The sequence below is a fragment of the Mugil cephalus genome, chromosome 15, assembly GCF_022458985.1.
Source record: "Mugil cephalus isolate CIBA_MC_2020 chromosome 15, CIBA_Mcephalus_1.1, whole genome shotgun sequence".
NCBI lineage: Eukaryota > Metazoa > Chordata > Actinopteri > Mugiliformes > Mugilidae > Mugil > Mugil cephalus.
This window is the reverse complement of record NC_061784.1, coordinates 2,602,637-2,610,903: the sequence shown is the minus strand read 5'-3', so window position 1 is coordinate 2,610,903 and position 8,267 is coordinate 2,602,637.

Below are 8,267 nucleotides of genomic sequence, written 5' to 3'. Positions count from 1 at the left end.
TTTTTTTTTTTAATTTATTTATTTATTCTTTACCACTCATCACAACTATACAGGTTCGTGTTTTTGAGAGTTGGACTGCTAATAGTGGTGTAAAACAAGAGTTCCCTCTGCTGGACAAACACTGGAAGCACTACCACTAGCCCATGCTGTGGTGGAAATGAGGTGCAGAATACATATTGAGACATTCAGATCATCTTTGGGCTCTAAGCCCAGGGTAATGAAGTTTAAGTCCAAACTTTTTTCCTTCAGAGAGGTTCATTTGAAAGTTTTTGTTTCAGAGCAAGCCGTGGCACTGTCTTTGAGGCAGGTTAGAAACTGCACATGTGCAAATTCTGCCAACTGAAGTTTATTCAGAACCAGAACCAGAGGATGGTGGAAACTAAAAATCAACAGTTGAATTTTTTTTACTGAGATTAGTTGCCATAATATCCACTACAGTTGAAAATAGAAAGTCTTCACTGCCATATTTGCTTTTACTTTACTTAAATGTATGAGTATTTCTATAGGAAGTTCTGTTCTTAACATGATTAACCAGCCAGTGGTAGAAGAAGCTTAAGAACAAAAAGACATACAAAGAAATATGTGTACTTGAAATATTTAAAGTGTTGCTGTCCATTACACTTCTCACTCACTTTGTAGAGAGCAAACTGCAGACAGTGGCTGGTAAATCAACTATTTGAGGAAGAGATTCTTCTTCTTCATACAAGACGCTTCTTCAGTTGCTGGTCAGATCTTGTCAAAGTAACAAGCCACATCAGGTGAAGTAATGTTTTAGACCACGAATATACATAGACAGATACACAATATACTAACATGTAAAATGCGATAAATATGTAAATGTAGATATGTGGTAATAAAAAAAGTATAATATTGTGTACAATAAATCAGTTTAAAGACAGTATATGAGTACATGTATGAGCTATATGATATATAAATACTGTGCAAATTATCTGAGATATTTAAGATGTGTAATTTGTAACACATATAAATGAATTAAAATATAATTCTGTATGTAAATATAAATATATATAGTAGCAGAAAGTAGTAGCAGATCAACCACAGTTCAGTTGCGCCCTCACAGGGAGGTGTTGTAGAGACGTGTCCTGAGGGACAATCTGTCAGTGGGACAGCACAGAGACAGCAGCCTGTCACTGGAAGAGCCCCTCTGTACAGCCCAGTTGTCCGCTGGGCTGTACAGAATATTGGCTGTACAGAATATTGGTGGACATAAATCATCTTTGCAACAATATACTCCCTGTATAATAATATACATGGTTGGAGAAGGACGGGTAAGGGTTTATGTTTCATCTGCAGTGTATCAGCAGCAGCATCCAGCAGAGGAGCAGCAGAGATCTCTGCTTCACAGCCTCAAATGAATCGTTTTCTGCAATCTCGCTTTTTACGTTCCAAACGGAGGGAGCAAAGTTACATGATAATACATAGCATGAAACACGTGGTAAAGGAGCATCTGTCTCCTCAGTGTGCACTGTGGTTTGTGCCTTTCGGAGACCTCTGCAACGCTTCTGTCAGTGTCCCGGGAGACTGCTTCAGCGTGCCAGTTGTTCAGCAGCTGTCCAGGAAGGACCTTGACAAAATGGATGAGCAGAATGAAGAGGATGCAGAGGATACACAGGATACACAGGATAATGTGGGTCTGTCTCAAAGGATTTGTCAAGATGGCATTCTAATGGTGCTTCATTTTTTAGGCAGCACAAAACAATGTTGTCAGATTGTCTAAAACCATAGCTATTAATATACAAATAAGCACTTTGTCACAATATATAGTTATTCACCTGTGCAGGTGGAGTAATATTACTATTAGGGGATTAATGATAAATTAATGAAAACAATGGAACTGCTTCAGAAGTTCAGCCTCTGTTTGGGAAAAGGTATTTTGGGTGTTCATCACAGAATTTTACTTGTGTCAACAGTCAGTTAATAGTTCAGTGAGTGGCTCTGTTAAACTTGTACCAAGTGATGTTACAGCAGTTTTCTTTTTTGCTCCAGCTAGCAGTGTGGCTTTTGAAACGGCAATGATTGTGTCTTTTCAGATATATCCTCTCACATGCTTCATATGGATGTTATTGGCAGAATACTTGTTGTTTTTGTTTCCCCACTATCGTGTGTCTTCAAGGCAGATGCAAACGAGCACAATATGGATGTCCAATTGATCTTGAATAAATCAGATGAATTATAGCATTTAACATTGTATGTATAAGTAATTTTGGTAAAAGTAACAAAGAAACTGCTGACACATATTTCAAGGCGTGTGGAAATGTAGATGGGCTGCTGAGGCGCTTCAGCTAATCAACCCCCATCAACACTCGTCCTTTGTATTATTTCACGTGTGTGTGTGTGAGTGTGTGTGTGTGTGTGTGTGTTTGTGTGTTTGTGTGTCTGTGTGTGTGTGTGTGTGTGTGTGTGTGTGTGTGTGTGTATTGACATGTGATCCTTTGTCCTCTGGTAAAACAGAAGCTAGAAATCAATACAAAACCTCATACTGTACTGTGAAGTGTCCCCTAAGTCCACTGGAGCAGCATTTTCTCCCCCCTCCCCTCTCTTTCTGTCCCCCTCTCTCTCTCCTCTGTTACTTCTATAAACCGACCTCTACTGTATCTACCCCCGGCATCACACTGCAGAGCACTGAGGAAGACTCAAAATGCATCAGAGAAGGTGAGAGTGATTCATCTGCTGTTATATGTTGAATGCGAGCTAAAATATTGACCTGAATGGCTCTCTGTCATTCTGTTATTGTGGCTGAATTATTGGGCTCAGTGCTGCACTACAGCAAATATCTGAATGAAGAGCAGGTTTGCATGAAGCAAATGAAACATCGGCATCTTTACTGCATGTATTATATCATGCAAATAGTTGAATGGTCTGCACTCCCCAGAGAGGTAAAGCACAGGAATGCGTCAGTGTTGGCAGCCCACCAGTGAAGTTTGCAGTTCATGTCTTTGCAGCGTAAACGGAGATGCTGTATTGTGATCAGTTGTTTGGGATTATGGTCCAGTGACTTTTCTGTGGGATCGCATACAAGCTGCAGAAGTGCTTTACAGGCTTTATTTGTTTGCAACCTCAACGAACACTTAACATAAGCGGGCAATCCGCTTGTTTAGCATCAATTTACTCAAATTTGTTATATCGTCTATTTCTCCAGGAATCTTGGGAGAATGTTTATCCTTACCACAGTGTTACTTTTTGGTAAGACAAACCACACATTGTCAATAGCATGTCTTCTCATCAGAGTGACTTTCTGACACTGACAAACGGTATTTTTAATGACTACCAGATCACCTCTTTGTGTCATGCCACCCATAGGCTTTGCATCGGCTCAGAAGGTGATTCAGTTGTTCTACTGCGCTCTAGGCGAGGACCACCTCAGGATGGACTGCAAATATGCGCTTCCCGCTGAGTCACCAGAAGTCTTTTGCAAGTACACACAAGGTGCAAGACTCCTTGACACTACGGACCCAGAGGAAGAGCAGCACGCCCCCTTCAAGAAACGTGTCAAAGTCCGCATCTTCCCAGGCAACAACTGCCGCATGCTGTTTAGAAACCTGCCCACTACTAAGGCCAACTTCACCTGCACCATCAAATCCAACTCAGTCACAGCATCCAAAACTTCTATAGTTGAAAGAAGTAAGCTCCTTGTTCCTACTTCCTGTTATTTTACAAGTAAAAAGGAAACTTGAGCTTGCCAAACTAAATTCTCACGATTGTTCTTAATGCAGGGCTCCTCCTCCCCTGCTCGGCCTGGAGTGTCCTGTTACAGAGCTGCAGTAGCCCACTGCTGACCTTGATGGCTCTTCCCATGCTGCTGGAAATTCACTGGCTGTGAAGAAGGCGCCAAACTGATGCATATGTTGACATCCATAATCTGGTGACTGACACTGGACTCTCCTGAAGTGATGTGTATGCACAAAGTGCAACGAGCTGAACTGTACATACGTACAGTGCACATTTGGTATAACACAGGCCTGCGTACTCTGCATTATGCACGAACTACTAAGCACACATACTGCTGCAAATACTTTATACTCTGCAGTACTCTCACATATTAAAGTGAACAGTACGTTTCTGTTAGAACTTGCCTAACTAACAGTTTGATGAGTAAGAAGCATGAATGTGACTTAGTCCTAAATTAAAGAGTCTATATTCTATACTATTTCATATCTACTTCCAATAATTCTAGCAGATGTATTAAATGCGGATAAATATATTATGCTTCTGCCTTCAGTCTCGTTAGCAAGATAATAAGATCTATCTGTGAGGACAGAAATTATGAGGGGGAAAGCTGCTTTTGCTCTGCTATCTACTGGCTAAGATCTTTCCAGCTCAAAGTTATGCAACGTTGCTCTCAGCAATGTGAATTATTGCTGAGTTTCATCACTCTTTGAGGAAAGCAATCTATTTTGCCTGGCTCAAATCCGTCCCCTGTGTCTCTTCTTGGCTTCCGAACGGTGAGGGCGAACAGAGACGACCCTGTGCCACGCAGGTCCACTGATGAAAGACAGCTGTGTAGTGTTTGTCAATAAGAAATGGATATGGCAGCAGAGACAGCAGAGGGGTTTTAATCTAAACTGTAGAGCTGTTTTTTGACTGACCACTGATGCACGCATGAGCAATAAGGTCTATTTTATTCTATTCCGAGGTGACGACGGCTCCCTCGACTGTTGTTACGAAGAAAACCAAAACACAAACTCAGCCTTTATTTTGATTTCACTTGTGCCTGAGATACGTGACCATGTTCCGCCGAGGCTTACTGAGTATACTCACACCTACAGTAACGATTGTATTTATAAATTTACACTGAACAAGCTTTTTAAGGATGCAATGTTTTCTCTGATAATGTCGGGGATTTTTACTTATGTCTGTAGTTGAGTAGGTGGTATGTAGCAAAAGCACAAACATATAAATGCACTACAAAGCACTGCTTTATCATGTACTGTATAATGACAATAAAATGAACTGAAACAACACAAACAAAAGATGAAGGTTGGTCAGTCAGTGTGCTTCATGTTTTATGCATGGTTTCTAACATGCATGTTTATGCATACTATGACACTGCAGGCCCCTATTATCACCTGTAGATGGTAGGGCTGAGTCAAAATGAATAATATTTGAAAGGGTAATACAAAAAGAAGAATCTGATGCCATTGGTGATTATAGGTATAAGGAAGTTCAAAATCAAGTTTAACCAGAGAATATCTTGTTACAGCTGGACCGTATCTAGGATAGTGGCAAGCTAATGTGCATTTGTGATCACTTGTATAATGGAGCAAAGCAGATTTGAAGTTTACACAATAGAAATTTACACAATAGAATTATTTCACAATAAGTCATAAACATGCTAAACCAGTAATATCTAGACAATAAGAACGTGTTCAAGTATGTTTCTATTTGTTACTCTCTTACACTGAGTTAGAAGATGCACAGTGACAATATTATGTATTGTTAAAGAGTGATCAGAGCAGCAGTAGACATGTGCACACCGTAAGGCCCCGTTTGCGACTACACGTCGTACACATACGCTAGTTTCACCATGTTGCCAAATCATGCATCTGCAAGAGCATTTGTGCAGGCTTGTGGTGCTGTTCCGTTTGTAGGCGTGCGCAAAGGACTGAATCACACATCTGACTTTTTACATTGAATTTAATGCATGTTTATACTAATGCACAACTCTTTCACATTCAGACTATTTTCCTCTGATTTGATTTGCATCTTAAACATAATAAAGTGGTGTTATGTTTTACATTAATTGTGTTGCTGATACTTCTGTTAAAATAATGCAGTTTAAGTGCATATTGAATTAAATTTTTGAAGCCAATTTTTAGGCTGACACATTCATTAAACTAACTTTGGAGAAATGACAATTCACATTTTAAGTAGAACAGAACACTGAATGAGTGCCTGACCTATAAACTGAGAGGAAGCTCAGCAGATGAAAGCTGACAAGAAGGCAGTAGGGCACGATGATACTAATGTAGAAGTGTATTAGTGTATTGTTAGCTGAGCATGGCGTAACAGAAAGTAGTCAAGCTAACTTACTGAACTTATAAAATGAAATGTCCATCAGGCCGTCTTCTTCCTTCCTTTTCGTGCTCCATGGCTATGCAGCCCACAACAAAACAAACTGTGATGCATTTTGTGTTTTAGTACCTTTCTATCAGACCCAGCATCAGCTTTTGCGGTTTGCTACAGTAGCTCGTTCATTAGATGGAACCACAAGAACCAAACCTTCCCTTTGCCACCTGCATCAGTGAGGCTTGAACCTGATTTTGGTTCACCACTTCTCCTTCCATAGGCCACTTTTGATAGAAACTGATGAATGCAGGCTGGGGACGCCACATAAGATCAGCTGTTTGGGACATACTACGACCAAGATGACAAGTTATCAAAATTCAGCTTTTGACAGCTTCCCACTAGTCTCTTAGAACGGGAGAAGCTACTCTGATGAGTGGCGATGATGAAACGTCTTCAAGAAAATCTACAAGTTTCTGTTGCGTTTTTTTTTAACGCGTTATGGATTACCATGACCTGGATGACTGAGAAGCGTTTGGCAGATTCACTAAACTGCTTCCACTTCCCTATTCCTTGCTACTAACACATTATTACCGAGGACAAAATGTTCTCTTACTGCTTAACCCACTGACAGATGCCATGATGACAAGATAATCAGTTACTCACTTGAACAGTTGATCATAATGTTATGACTGATCTGTGCAGCTCTTAATTACATTTCACATTATTTCATAGCTCATAAATTCTAATAACAGTTAAGGGATAAACATTGTACATACAAGGTCATTAATGATTATTGATGAATAAGTAAAATTTGAATCAACTAGCTTATTTTATTATATTTAGTTTGGTTTCTAGTGGTTTCAGTTGATATTAGACTATGAAAATGTTGGGAAAATTTCTGAAGTAAAACATTTCAAATAAAAGAATAGAATAGAATAGAATGCCCTTTATTGTCATTATATCTCTAACAATGAGATAGGAGAGCTTCTCCTTTTCAGTGCAAAAAATAACACAAGTATGTAAAATAAAATAAATAAAAAGGAAAGTACTATTTACAAGATATACAGCTAAGGGTAAAATACCAATACCAAAAAATAATGAAAATATATAAAATTATTAAATATAATATATGTTTTTATTGCAGCAGTGGTAAAGTGTAAATGTATAAACATGTATTGCACAAGGTTTTTATAATAGATGGATAAGACATAATAGCAGGTAAAGAGTCAATGTAGTTGTATTATTTGTACATTGTATATTACAGGGGTTGCTGTATGTGAGAGTTCGGGGTGGTGATGGCTCTCGGACAGAAACTGCTTTTCAGTCTGTTTGGCCATGATCTAATACATCTGTAGCACCTCCTAGAGGGCAACAGCTCAAACATCTCCATTGTCCATGTCCATTTCAATCACATAATTAGAAGGAACAAAAATGTAATAGTGAGCATCCATTCATAATAGTACTATTACCTCATGGTTTATTCAGTTATCATGTATGGGGCATATATTAAAGCATACATGTAGAATCTGATTGTGACACAAATACAAGATATAGCTGATGATGGTACATGAAAGTTTGAGAATGAATATGAATAAAGCTGTTGTTCTATCACAGGTGAGTCAGCTGCTGTAATGGTGAGGGTTGGAGAATGATGCATTTAGGTAGGAATAGATAACTCAGGGATGCTTCTAGGGACAGAGCTTTAGGGGTGCTTTAATTATCATTTCATTTAAAAATGAATAAATAAATTGCGTTTAAATGAGAAGATGAAGTAGGAACAAAATAAACGTAAAGATATGAAAGTCAATAAAGATAGGCAACCCTGTCTAAGAGACATTCTACACACTCCCCCTTCTATGTTTAAACCATATACGTTCTGCTATCGTGATGATTTTTATTATTAACATTATTTTGTCATCTTATCAAAGACAAGCCCTTAAGACACAAACAAACAACAACAGTTTTGTTTAATTCTTATTTTTACTAGTACTTGGAAGTTTAGGGGCAACCCTTTAATGGGCCAGACACGCTTATCGATAACTGCAAATCAGGAAGACTGTCGTGGCAACTTTGAAGAGGGAGTGATAGACATTATGTGTTACGTAGTTACTAAATTCTGGGTTACATTACACAGAATCTGCTGACTGGTGGAGGCTGTAAGCAGCTGGCTTCAAATTCGAGCTGTCTCTGTCCTCAGGTATTTCCGGTCCAACCTGTTTTTTCAATCTGACGTCATCATC